The sequence below is a fragment of the Phyllostomus hastatus genome, unplaced genomic scaffold (genome assembly GCF_019186645.2).
Source record: "Phyllostomus hastatus isolate PE091 unplaced genomic scaffold, TTU_PhHast_1.1 phas_contig_477, whole genome shotgun sequence".
Classification (NCBI taxonomy): domain Eukaryota; kingdom Metazoa; phylum Chordata; class Mammalia; order Chiroptera; family Phyllostomidae; genus Phyllostomus; species Phyllostomus hastatus.
Genome location: NW_025333889.1, coordinates 3,880,227 through 3,893,912, shown reverse-complemented (window position 1 = coordinate 3,893,912; position 13,686 = coordinate 3,880,227). Strand labels below are relative to the sequence as shown.

The 13,686-nt window shown below is 49.2% G+C and overlaps 1 protein-coding gene across 5 annotated transcripts in view; it reads left to right on the top strand.

The window, feature by feature from the left end:
* The window catches only part of DGKD (diacylglycerol kinase delta), a 107,156-nt gene that overhangs the window by 49,074 nt on the left and 44,396 nt on the right, over window positions 1–13,686 (top strand). The window contains exon 1 of one of the 5 annotated variants that reach the window (XM_045845631.1): window positions 37–289. The exons of 3 other annotated variants lie outside the window; for them this stretch is intronic. The gene's annotated coding sequence lies outside the window, so the exon portion shown is untranslated. Of the gene's footprint in view, window positions 1–36; window positions 290–13,077; window positions 13,178–13,686 lie in introns of those variants that run through there. One more of the 5 variants, XM_045845632.1, reaches the window with a different exon arrangement.

Genomic DNA, 13,686 nt, shown 5'->3' with positions numbered 1-13,686 from the left:
GCGGAGCAGGACTGGAAGGGCGGCTGCAGAAGGAAGCTGATCCAGTGAATTCCATGCTTTATAATCCACTTTGTTCTCAGTTTCAAGAAGCAGGAAGAAGTGGGCATTGAGCCCAGTCGCTGGCTGTGTGTTTGCTAAGTGTGGGGTTTTGCCCAGGGCAGCACCTGCTTCTGTGGCACAGATGGTCCGAAGAGCCAGCGACTCGACGTGAGTGCCTGGGGTTCAGTTCTTACAGCTGTTCCAAGCGGGCCGAGAGAGAAGACGCTGTCTTCTGCGGGCAGCCTGGCTGGTGAGCGGCGGGGCCAAATGTGGTGTCTGCCCCGGAGCTTTAAGGGTCAGGGTGGGAGAAGTTGCTGTTACTTGTCTGGGCCGTGTGTTCTCAGCGAGTAGGGGAATCTGTGAAATCCAGATTTAGGAACAAGGTGCTTATTTTTACAGCACTGTTGGGGTGTGTGTGTTACATGTTTGCATATATGTGTGTATGTGTGTATTGACTGTCAATACTTGTACTTATCTGTATTTACAACGGAGAGAAAATGAACCCTCAGCAACGACAGTTGAAAGATTGTAGTTTCATTACAGCGCTTATGTGGAGCAGTGAGTCTTTGAGAAAAGAAACAGTGGTGGAAGTACATGGATTAGATTGATTCTTTTTTCCTTGGGTGTCTAATCATTTCCTTGGAAATGAGTAATTTTAGTCATTCTTTACTCAGTGTTCTTTGATACATGCGCCAGGGATGTATGTGATTGAGCCAAGTTCTGTTTGTCTGTTTTTTTCCTTGAAAGTTTGAAAATGGTATCATTCTGTCCCAGAATTGGCTGGTATTTCAGGAGTATGTAGAGTGGTGGGATCTTTCTGATTCCTTGCAACAATTTATCAAATTTAAATAATTCCCTGCTCTGTGGTGGGGAGGCTGTACTGTTTATTGACTCAGTAATCCCTCCCGGTCAGAACTTGAGTGCCTGGTTTGAAATGTAAACTCAAAAATGAAACATGTGACCGACCCCCCCCCCACCACCCTCGACTTCTTTCTGTAGACTGGGGAGGGCTGCAGGAGCTGCTGTGCAAGTTCTGCACAGGATGTTTAGCTGAAACCTCAAGACCTCAGCCCAGTGTGGAGGCCCTCAGATAGGCCAGAGCGCCCTGCCCGGAGCGACCTGTGGCCGCTCCCAGGTCCCCTCCCTTCCCTCTGGACGGGTGCTAAAGAGCCGGTCGGTGTCCGGGCGCCACCTTCTCTGCAGCCCTCTCAGGCTGCAGGGGTCTGAAGACGGCCGATCTGAGTAATCAGACATTTGCGAAGTGGGAGTAGGGGTGGTCCCCACCCCATCTGCGGAAGGGCTGAAGGGTCACGGACCTTGGGGCAGGAGCCCTGGCCTCTGTCCTGCCCCTGACACTGAAAACTAGGGCCACTTCCTTGACTGGGAACCAGGGGCCCAGGCGCAGCTGATCCAGGAGGCTGTTTCCTGCTCTGTTGCAGCTCTGGCTCTGTCTTCTGAGGAATGAACTTTATTGTTCTCTTTATCAAGAAGTATCTAATCACACCGAGGAACAGGCTGCGTGTTTGTCATTCCCAAAGCCGCGGTGCTGGTTTGTCAGGGCACTGCGAGTGCACACGCCCTGTTGTAGATGAGTTAACACCTGTTAATGATTCTTAGCACCCCCTGGGACTTGCGGAAGGGTCCCAGCTTGGGTGATAAATTACTCGGTCACTGTACTCATTCAGAGAAAGGTTCATTCTGTCTTTTAAGGAATATTCCAGTGCACTAAGACATGTAAATATTAAAACTATTTCTAACTTAGTTGAGGCACTGTTGCTGTCCAGTGAGCTGCCCTGTTTAAAGCAGACAGCTTGGTGAATTTACAGCCCCTCCCCCACTCCCCGACCTGTGGAAACTGTCACTGCAGTTCAGTCCCCTGGAAGTTGGCTGGTGGTCAGTCCCTGCCTACACGCCTGCCCCCTGCAAACATTTCTATTTTTTGAAGATAGTTTGCATTTTTAAGAATCCTGTGTAAATTGAATAATGATAGTATATCCTTTTTTTCTTTTTTTAAAAATATATGTCTGGCTGCTTTGGCTCAGCATAGTGATGTTGAACTTTTCCACGCCGGCTGTATCAATAACATGTTCCTCCTCCACAATTAGTTGGTCCACGTACCGGTCGGTGGGCGTCGGAGCTGTTCCTGGTTTGGAGTTCTTGCAGACACAGCTGCCGCGAGCATTCGTGTTCAAGTCTTTGGGTGGACATATGTTTTCATTTCCCTTGGGAAAATACTGGGTTGGCCAAAAAGTCTGTTTAGTTCTTTTCTGTAAAATAAAAGTCATGTTTTTCATTTTCACCAACAACTTGATTGATTTGGGTCTTTTGAGTGTGTCGGCTTCTCCCATGTGTTACAGCGTTGATCATTCTCACTTAGTGTCGTGATTTGATCGTTACCGACTTCAACTGGTTTACTGACCTTGGGGCATCGTCCAGCGAGGAATCTCCAGCACACAACTTCACAGACTGCTTCTGACATGTTCTATCAGTCACAGCACCTTCTCCACACGCTGCACAAATCTTTTTTTGCATTTCACTTGCGTTTTTACCTTCTTGAAATAACAAAGCATGCCGAAAATGTGTATTTTCTTCTATCTTCAATGTTAAAATGACTACACAAAAGTTCACTAATTTTGATGTTTTTTTTTTAAATGCACACTGATGTGACAGCTGTCACAATACAGTCTAACAAAATTGTTTCCAATGAAGTGAAAGACAACTAACTGCTACTAGGAACCATCATATGGAAAAAAACAAATGAACTTTTTGGCCAACCCACTACCTAACAGGAGCATTGCTGGGTCATATAGTAGGTGTATGTTGAACTTTTTAAGAAACTGCTCAACTGTTTTCCAAAGTTCTTGGAACTTAACATTCCCACCAGCACTGCGTAAGAGTTCCATTTCCTCTGTATCCTCACCAGTACTTGGTGTTGGTGTGGTCAGTCTTATTTTACATGACCTAATAGACATGTAGTAGTATTTCACTGAGGTTTCACTTTCTTGATTATTCTAAGTAACTTTACAGTCAGTGTTGAAATCACAGAGGGCAAGTCTGCTAACTCTGTTCTTTTCCTCCCTCCTTCCCTCCCTCTCTTCCTTCTTTCCTTCCTTCCTTTCTTTTAGCTCTCTCTCTTTTTAAATTTTGTTCTTTCTTAAGCTTGCGTTGGTTAGTCTAAGTCCTTTGCATTTTCATGTAACTTAAAAATAACTTTTCAGTTTCTACAGGAAAGGCTTCTTGGAATCTTGATTGAGATTGCATTGAATCTATAAATCAGTTTGTGGAGAATTGATACCTTTTTTTAAAAGATTTTATTTATTTTTAGAGAGGGGAAGGGAGGAAGATAGAGAGGGACGGAAACATCATTGTGTGGTTGCCTCTTGAGCGCCCTCTACTGGGGAACCTGGCCCACAACCCAAGCATGTGCCCCAGGTGGGAATTGAACCAGCAACCCTTTGGTTCACAGGCCAGTCGGTATTCAGTCCACTGAGCCACACCAGCCAGGATGAGAATTGATATCAGTTTCCCCATGAACATAATATATGATATATCTGTGTATTTATTTAGCTCTTCTAAAATTTGAGCAAAGTTTTGTAATTTTCAGTGCAGATATCTTTAATGTCTTTTGTTAGATTCATTCCTGTGTTTGTTTTTTGTTTTTATTAAATGAAATTTTTAAAATTATTTTCCAGGTATTTCCTGCAAACATATAAGAATATAATGGATTTTGTGACCTTGGAAAATAACTTATTAGTTCTAGTAGTTTTGTAGATTCCTCAGAAATTTCTACATAGACAGTTGTAACATCACCTTTACTTCTCTCTGACCCAGATGCCTTTTATTTCTTTTTCTTGCCTTATTGATAGGACTGCCAGTACAATGTTGAGTGGAAGTAGTGAAAGCAGTAATCTTTTCCTTTCTTCCAGTCTTAATGGGAAACCATCCAGCTTCTCAGTGTCAGGCATCATGTTAGTTGTAGGCTCTTTATAGGTACTGTTTATCAGTTTGAGTGTTTTCTTGTTTGCTGAGAATTTTTATTATGAATATATGTTGAATTTTGTCAAATACTTTATTGCACACTTTGAAGTGATCATGTTTTGTTCTCCTTTATTTTTTTAAAAGAGCAAATTTAGTTGGTTGATTTTCAATTGTTAAACCCTGTTTTCTCATAATGCATATTCTTTCCTTTATTATTAGATTTAGTTCGCTGTTGATTTGTTAAGGACCTTTGCATCTACATCCATGAAAGATATTAATCTTCAGTTTTCTTTCTTTCCTTTGCCTTTGTCTGGTTTGGGTACGTAGGTTAAGCTGGTGTTATAAAACATATAAACTAGCATCAGAAAATGAGGGTCATTGTTCTGATCAAGTTTGGCGTTATTTCCTTGTCAAATTTTTGCTAGAATTTGCCAGTGGAACTGAATGTGGAGTTTTTTTGGGGGGGCGGGGGAAGGTTTTTGACCATACCTTTGAAACTTTTTGATAATGAATTAAAATTTTTAATGGTATAGCTTCTTCCAGTTCTTTGTTTCTGATGTCTATATAGACATCTTACGCACCGATGTCTGTTTGTTGGAGGAAGAGCTACAAACTTCACCAGAGAAGGGATGTCCTGGGGCCTCTTGACTCTCCTCCAGCGCCCTGGGGCCATGTCTGACACAGAGTTGCGTTCTGTAAATGTTCGCTGAGGTAATTGGTTTGTTGTTGCTGTGTCTCTACCCCTTGGCATCCCTGGGAAGCTCTTCTGTCTTCTCCATCCACATTGGGGCTGTCACAGCTGTGCCATGACAAAGGGAGGTGACTCCTAAGTCAGGCCAGCTGGCCCCAGCTGACTGCATGCCATGGCCTCCCATTGTGGCTGTTCAAATATCTGGTGATTTGTCCAAAGCCCTGGGAGACAGGCCCTCTGGGTCAGGCCTTACCAAGAAAAAATAAATTATAAACTTTTTCTGTTTTAGTTTTTTAAAATGTTAGTTGGAATGACTTCTTTTTGTTTTTGAAATATACTTGAAATACCAGAAGAATACAGAAAGCTTGGTCAAAGGAAAGGGGTAAACTGAAGCTTGGAAGGGGGGTTACAGATGAGGAGGGTTGTCCTTCCTGAAAGGCAGTGACCTTGAGTGTGACCCACCTACCTGACGGAATGTATCCTGAGATCCCCTGTCCCGGATCACTTACAAATGGCAGCCCCCAACTGAGGACATCAGTCACTCGGGCAGTTAGAAGCCAGGCTGATGACTGCAGAAGACTTAGAAAATTCTAGAAAACCAGCAGGAAAGGGAAAAAATGCCCCAATTCCACCACGTCAAAGGCCAGCTTCCAGTTTTCCAGGCCATGCGTCCAACCCTTTAAATCAGCCTCCCTCCCTCCCTCCGCCCATCCCTCCATCCTTTGTTATGCAGTACTGCAATATAAACAGGCTCTTTCATAAATTGCTTGTAAGCCTTGTTTTCCCCTTTGTTGGTTTGTCTGTTTTCTGGCTGCACAGCATGCTGCTTGCTAGCTTGTCAGCCGTTTGCTTAGCTCATCAGTAAAGGCATGCGCCAGACTTTGTCCCAAGGTGCTGGCCACCTGGTGAGTCAGCAGGTGTGGGTGTTCTTACCTTGGACCACTTTGTTCTGGGATATCTTAGTGCCTAATCAGCCTGACCTTCTGCGGTAAAATGCTTGGCTGACCTTGGGCCGCAGAGGTTGCTTATGAACCCCTCCCCTGCCCTCCCCTTGGTACTTGTTACTGTAACGTTACTATAGATGCTCTTGGGTGTAAGCAGATTTAACATGAAACCATCCGGGAGGAAAATGGATACATTATGATAGCGTGGTGGCAGCCAGATTTAAGATGGCCAAAGCACTTCTACCCTCCTCCCTCCATCTCCACAATCCACTGCCAGGGTACTTTGAATTAGATTTCATGATCACTGGGATAATATTGGTTTGAGCTAACAACTCGGAGTTCATTGTTTCCTCTGTGCAGTAGCCAAGAGGGAGATGCAATTAGTCCTTTTTGCTGTGGTGTGTTTCTCTAACAAAAAGTGTGCCGGCCCAGCCGATCACTGGCAGGAGCAGGAGGAGGCCAGCGAGCGGAAGCGCAGCCTGGGCCGGAGCCTGCAGGCTCTGCCTCGGAATTGCTCGCTGTGCCTCCGCTCTTCGTGCGTTTGCACGAGACTCTCGTAGCTCAGCTGCAGCAATCTCACCCTTCGTGCTCCTTCACTTTTTTAGAAGGTGAAGTTCTATATTCACTGTAGCATTTCCTTATATACTGTGCTTTTATTAGGATTGCTGCTGTTGTTGTTGCTTTTAAGATTGTATTTATTTATTTTTAGAGAGGGGAAGGGAGGGAGAGGAACATCAATATGTGGTTGCCTTTTGTGCCTCCCCCACTGGGGACCTCGCCTGCACCCCAGGCACGTCCCCTGGCTGGGAATTGAACCAGTGACCCTTTGGCTCACAGGCCTACACTCAATCCACAGAGCCACACCAGCAAGGGCAGATTGCAATTGTTTTTTAATGCTTGGCTACAAAGTTGCATAGGTTTTGAGTGGTCTGTCCCAGCTCATCCTTTCCCATGAGACTTATTATTTTTATTGTGTCCTTTTATAGAATGTGAGGGTTTGCCGCATTTCCTTATAGCAAAAACACTTGTAATGTTTTACCTATGCTAAGATTAGTTTTAATCAGTTTTAACACAAATAACATGTTCATTTGAATAAGCACTGTAACCCAAACAAACAGAAGACATTCAAAAGCCTGAGACCCTGCACATGCGCACTGCCTCCGAGACCTGTGGTTCTCAGACACTGGTGAGATACGGGGGCAGGGAGGTGAGGTTGGCCCGCCGAGGACTTTGGCCGTTGGAGACATTTGGGGTGGTGACAGCGGAGGGCAGGAGTTGGGAGGTGGGGAGCATATGCTACAGGTGTGTCCAGGGCTGCTGCTCAGCACCCCTCAGTGTCGTGGGGGACAGCAGAGAATCATTTTGCCCCAAATGTCAATAGTGCCGAGGTTAAAAAACCCTGCTGCAGACAAAAAGTTTTTGAAGGTGTTTCCTATGAAGAACAGTGGGGTCAGTGTTACGCATCCTAATTTGTAATCTGCTTTTTAAATTTACCACATTGTAACATCTGTACCCATAAACTGGCAGTCTTATCATCCTTTTCAAAGTTGGCTGTGAGGTATATCGTTATATGATCGAGTCATCACTTATTTCACCACTCCCCAGTTTTTGGAGATTGAGGTTATTTCTGGTATTCTATTGGCAACACGCTAGGTTTTGTTTGTTTTTATTTTGCCTTCTTTGGGCCCGGTTCCTGTTTCTACCTGCTGTGGCGGAAATCCCTTCTGGGGCACCACCTCCACACCTGGTGCCCTTCCTGGTGGTGGCGCCCCTTCCCCCGGGGCCCTCTGCCTCCCAAACCCCTGCTCAGGGTGGGCGCTGCTCTGTCTGCGAGGTTCCCCACCCGCTGAGCACGCCACAAAGCCCAAGGAAGGACGCTCTGCCGAGATGCCGAAGAGATGAGTGACTTCAGATACGGTTTTCATGATTCAGTGTTTGCTGCTACTTTTGGCTTCGTCTTACTTTTTGTTCCTTTTAAAAAACCTGCCGTCTGATAGATTACATGTGATTGTAACCTCTGACCCAGTTGGCTTTGCTCCCTGCCCGGGTGTCCTACGTTCCCGGTGGCTGGTGTCCTCAGGAGGGCTGGGAGGTGGGGCAGAGCCGGGCGGAGGCTGCTTGGCTTTGACTGTCCGCTCTGCGCCCCTGAGCAGGCCAGCAGCTGTAGTGGTGACCCCCTGTGCCCTTTGGCCCCGAGCCGCCCTGAGAGGAGGAGGGGTGTGATTCCGGGAGGAGAGAGTCCCATCCGCAGCTCAGGCCTGGCCCTCTCCAGGGGTGGGGCAGCAGGCAGGGCTAAGTGCCTGGAGGTCTGACCTGCATCCCAGGGCTGCTGTTGCACAGGGACCTCCGGAGGCTGGCTTGCGTGTGTCTATTTTTGTGTTCTGTACAGCTCTCTGTGAGGAAGTGCGTTGTCTACGCACATCCAGCTGTTTTGAATAGCCTGGGTCTCTGGGGGCTTCGAGGTAGGGATTCATCCAGCATTTTGGGCAGCATCTGAACAGCAGGATGTGAGTAACAGGAAGTGACAGAAATGACTGAGCTTGCCAGATGCTTATTCTCGGCCACCTTTCCAGGCCCTGTGGGCCAGGGAGCTATGTTTGGGAGAGCATTTCCAGGTTCCTGACCCCGTCCCAGCGCTGTCTCTGCTCGTGGTCAGCGGCTGACCCGCGCGGGGCTCGTTGGTCACTCTGGCATCTCTGGTCTGCCTTGGTGGCCCACGGATTCTTGCCCATCGATTTGAAAACTCAGTTTTCATTTTTGCTGGGTCCCCAGTTCTGGTCCATTTTGAGCAGTTGGACAATGTCCTGAAAGAGAGAAGAGCTGCAGGTAAGAGCTCCAGGTGGTGGTAGGTGACACGGGGAGCATGTGGGAAAGAAGGTCAAGTGTGGGGATTTAAAAATGAAGGGGGTGGAAAGAATGGTAGATTATTGGGTGCACCTCCAGAGGGCTGGCTTTTGTATTTCTTGCAAGTGGAAGGCCGGGGTTTTTTAAGCTATCTGCTTGGTATATGACTTCACCCGCATGCAAGAAACATGCTCTAGTCCCAACCTGACCTGACAGGGTCAGCCCGCAGGCCAGGTCAGCTTCTCTGATGAATTCCTGTTGTCTGAGCTTTGTGACAGGACAGATTTCACCCCAGATCCCCGAAACAAGCACCGTGGAGCCTGGACGTCAGCTGCCCAGGTGGAGCGCTTGCTCCTTATTCATGCTGCTGTAGATGTGGGCGATCTGCATCCTTCCTGTTGGGGCAGTGCCTTAGGCAGGTGCTGACCAGATGCTCACGTGGGCTGCTCAGTGTCCCCCAAGTCCAGGTGTCTGTGCTGGCCCCGCCATCCCACTGCAGGGACAGTTGGGCAGCCAACCATTTGCTCTCATGCATCGTCTCATGTGCCCTGACCTTGCTGGGCCTGAGGACAGCAGGTCACAGCTCCCGTTGCTAGCAGCAAGAACGGCCTGTCTCCGTCACCCTCTGAGTGACCCGAGGGGCAGGTACTGTTAAGGAGCGGAGTCCTAGAGAGACTGACTAGTCACTTGCACCAGCGGCTCAGTCTGTTGTAACCCTTGTGCATTACTGTCCCCTGTGCCACACACTGGTCACCCTCACAGAGTAACTCTCACAGACTTACTGAGCTGGCTTGTCCTTTGAGCTGTACAACATGCGTCACTGTGTGCTTTGATGGTCCTCAAAAGCTTCCAGAGTTTGATGTCAGCTTCCAGTGGCCACCACCTTAATGATTCATGGAAGAGGGGTTGTGTTCGGAGAGGTTTTTTTTGTTGGTCTCTAAAGCTTCCTTGTGAGCAGTCCCACCACTACCTCCCTCTTCTTTTTATAAAGCATCCCCCTTAGTCTCACACCCTCAGCCAGCTCTTCAGGATGAAGGACTCTGCTCCAGGGTGAGACATTTGAGAGGCAGATTAGGCACAGTTGTGTCTGCTGGAACCAAAGGGCCGCCTGTGGAACCTGGGGTGTTGCGTGGCCACGGGAGCGCCTGGAGGGCCGTGTGTGTGCAGGCACGTGTGTGCAGGCACAAAGACCCAGCTGCGCTCTGAGATTCCCCCGCCAGCAGCCTCTGTCTGCAGGCATGGCCTCAGGCTGGCCCTTTCCCTTTCGGAAGGCTGAACTCTAAAGGCAAGGCAAGCTATAAATTTGTATGGCACAGTAAACTGTAGTATTTGTGTGTATAAATAAATACATAAATACAATAAACTATGAACACGAGACATACCATGTGCATCTCCAGCTCTGACTTCGGTATTTTAGCATATATTTGTGTCAAAACACATACAGTTTTGTTTACTTTTTATCCTCTCCTGAGGACATTTTTTTTTTCATTGCTTTCAGAGGGAGAGGAAGGGGGAGGTAGAGGGTGGGGTTGGGGAGCAGGGGAGAGAAAGTGACTGAACCCTCATTGTGAGGGAGAAACATCAGTTGTCCTGACAGGGATCTAACCTGTCCAAAACTGTGATCTGGGGTTGTGCCTTGACAGGGAATCGAACCTGTGACCCTTCAGACTGCAGGACGATGCTCCAACTAACTGAGCCACACTGGCCAAGGCTAAAACATTAAAAAATTTAGAAACCATTAACTATTTCAGGCATTCAAAAAATAACATAACGAACAGCTATGCACACTTCCCGCCCGAGAAGGAAACGTTCTGGATGTGCTTGGAGTCCTCTGTCTTCCCTTTCCTGCCTCGGCGCCCGCCCTCCCTGCCCAGTGGCCGTCCCTGTGCTGAGCTGTCTGTTATTTGACTGCGTGTTTTTAATACTTCCTTTACTCATATATGGGTAGAAACAATATGTAGTATTATATAGCCAGCTTTAAAATTTTGAATAAATGGTGCAACTTGCTTTTTTCACCCAGCGTTGTGTTTCTGAGACTTACCCGTTGGCTATATCTACCTTTAGTTAAGTGGTTCAAGGTCTGGAACAACTGATTCCTGATTCCTAGATGACATCAGAGTTTCTGGGGGGCGGGGAGTGGGATGTAACCCTCAGGACCCTTTGTAAGCGCAGCCCAAGTTGAGAACCACAGCACTCAACTGTCAGTTTCTGTGGCGTAGGTACCAAGTGTGCCACTGTCGACGTATGCTTCCCCAGGTTCCGCCACCACAGACACGTGGGGACACGGGCACGAGCTGCGCTAGAGTGTCTTTCTGAGGGTGCCCTGCCCGGTGTGCGTGTCCTCAGCTTGACGGGAGAGCCGGCCGCTCTCCAGAGCTTGACTTGGGAGACCGCCTGCAGCAGGGGGACGTGGGCGTGACCTCGTTTCCTGTTTGAGCGCAGCCAAGCTGGTTGGCCAGGCGAGGCCCTCCTGGGTGAGGTGAGGCACGTGGGCATGAGGCCCTGGCCGGTGTGGCTCAGTGGGTCGGAGCATTGCCCCCTACACTGAAAGGCTGCCTGTTCGGTCCCTAGTCAGGGCACATGCGTGAGCTGCAGTTTTGATTCCCAGACGGGAGGCAGCGGATCAATGTTTCTCTCACATTGATGGTTCTTTCTTTCTCTTCCTCCCTCCCTCTCTCATTCTCTCTCTCCCTCTTCCCCTTCCCCTCTGTTAAAAAAAAAAAATCAGTGACCATGTCCTAGAATGAGAATTTTAAAAACAGACATTGGACATGGGCATGGTTCAGACAGACACCTCAGCCTCAGCATGTCCGAAACTGAACCTCTGGTCCCCACTCTCCACTGCCGCGCCTGTTCACAGCCTTCCGTCCCAGGTCCCAGGTCCCAGGAAGGCGGTCTCTTTTCCAGCTGTTGGGGGGGTCAGTCCGTCTGTCAGGAGACCCTGCTGCTCTCGGGACACTTTAGAGTGCACCCCCCTTTCATCTCTTGATGGGATCCCGGGCTCCCTCCCTAAGGGTTTCCTGACTTCCACCCTGGCCCCTACACCGTTTTCAAGAAAGCGACCAGCATGGATGTTTTTAAACCTAGGTCAGACAGCAGCCGTCTGCCCCGGGGCTCCGTGGTTCTCACTCCACCCAGAGTGAGCGCCCCCATTCCCGCGGTGCCGCAGGGCACTCTGGGGTCGTCCGGGGCTCGCTCCCGCTGCAGGCCCATGCCCGGCTCTTCCCTGCTGAGCCTGTCCAACCCTTCCCAGGGAGCCCTACCTTGGCCCTGACCTCCTGTTTCTGATCTTTTTTTTTTTTTCCAGACTTATTACCAGCTACTACTCTCCATGCTATGTAATTATTTTATTATGTAACTTCTTTATTATGTTATTTCCTGTCTATTGGAGCAGAGACCTTGTCTGTCTGTTGAAAGGAATTTTTCCTGAGAAGACAGGAGGACTTTGGAGCCTGGAGGTGGTGAGGGTTGAGTGTGGGAGAGGAGGTGAGGTTGAGGGTGCGGTCTCCCAGTGGGGGCAGGGGCACCAGCATGAGGACCTGTCCAGGTGCGTGAGCAGGACCTCAGAGAGGTCTGCTGGGCGGGCAGTGGGGTCTGTGGGGCTGGAGCTGGGGGAGGGGGCAGCTCTTGTCTTGGCGGCAGTTCTCGTTGCTCCGGCAGTTCTCGTTGCTCCCGGAGTAAGTACACTGGCTGCTGGAGGGACGCCGGGCCCACCCGCCGAGGAAGCGCAGTGCGGTGTGCGGGCGGACCCGGGGTCCGCAGCTGCCATGGAGCACAGCTTCGCTGGTTGCTCAGGCCCTGGCGCGTGTGGAAGCGAGTCCCGCTGTTTCCGGGCTCTGTCCCGTGCAGGCTGGGGCACAGGCCTCGTGTCACGGAGGGGCAGCGCCACGGCCCTCCTGCACTCACTCAGACTCGGGCCTGCGGAGAGGTTGGTTCTCTGTGAGAGTGTGCGCCAAAGGCGCTTCGCATACTGTTTTCTTGGCAAGTCAGGCGTTTCATGAGCTTGCACTGCCTATTTAATGAGATAAGATTACACTTTCAATTTGTGCTGAGACACAGATGCCCTTGTCCTTAAGAAATAGAGCATTGTTCTGGAATTACTCCCTGTTTTCCCCATCTAAACGTTAGATGTGGGAAAATGTTTTTTTTGTTAATGTGGTTACTTATTTTTAACTAAACCTTTTATTCGGAGAGCATCGTAGATTTACAGACTTGAAACAATGCAGAGGTCTTAGGGGTCCGTTGCTCAGTCCCCCTAGTGGTAACACCTTGCAGAAGTCAGCGCCGCTCACAGCCCGGATGTTGGCACAGATGTCGTTGAGACCCAGTGGTTCCGTACCCACCGGGGTCCTCTGGTTTCCTGTCACAGCCACACCCGGTCCCCGCCTGAACCCCTGGCAACCACCCACCCGTCATTTCTGTAATTCTGTCATCTCAGGGGTGTTCACGGGATGGCAGCGTATGTAACCTCTAGGGATCGGCACCTGTCCCTCAGCGTGGCTGCCGGGAGGGCCCTCCAGGTCGTGTGTGTCACCGCTCGCTCTGTTCCTGAGTCCGTAGTCCGCAGACGGGGCGTACCGCCGAGTGTTTGATCATTTACCCCGAAGGGCCCCGGGCGGCTTCCAGTTTGGGGTGACGATGGGTGAAGCTGCTACAGACGTGGACAGGCTTCTGTGTGGACGTAAGTCTTCATTTCTGTGGGATAACTGCCCAAGTCTGTTTTTGCTGGGTTGTTTCATAGTCGCATGTTTGGTTTTTAGAGAGCTTGCCAAACTGTTCTTGCAGAGTGGCTGTGCCGTTTTACATTCTCACCAACGATGTGGGCCAGTTTCTCCACGTGCTGTTTTTATTTTAACCATCTAGTAGGTGTATAGTAATGTTGTATTGTGATTTTATTTTAATCAGCATTCCCTCAGTGGCTAATTATGTCCAATACCTTTTCTTGTGCTTATTTGCCTCAGCACGCTCTCTGACACCACAGAGGATGGCCAGCATCCCGGGTGCTGGAGCTCCTGGTTACCATCTGGGGTGGGCGTGGGCCTGGGGGCTGTGGCACTTTCGTCCTGTTTGGCTGGAGCAGGGTGGTTATTGGCTGCCGTACTGCTATTGATTTCAGTCTTGCCAGCTTGCTCCTGTCCTGGTTCTGTGGCTAGAGACAGAGCAGGTTTTTGGAGGGTTTTAAATTTTTTC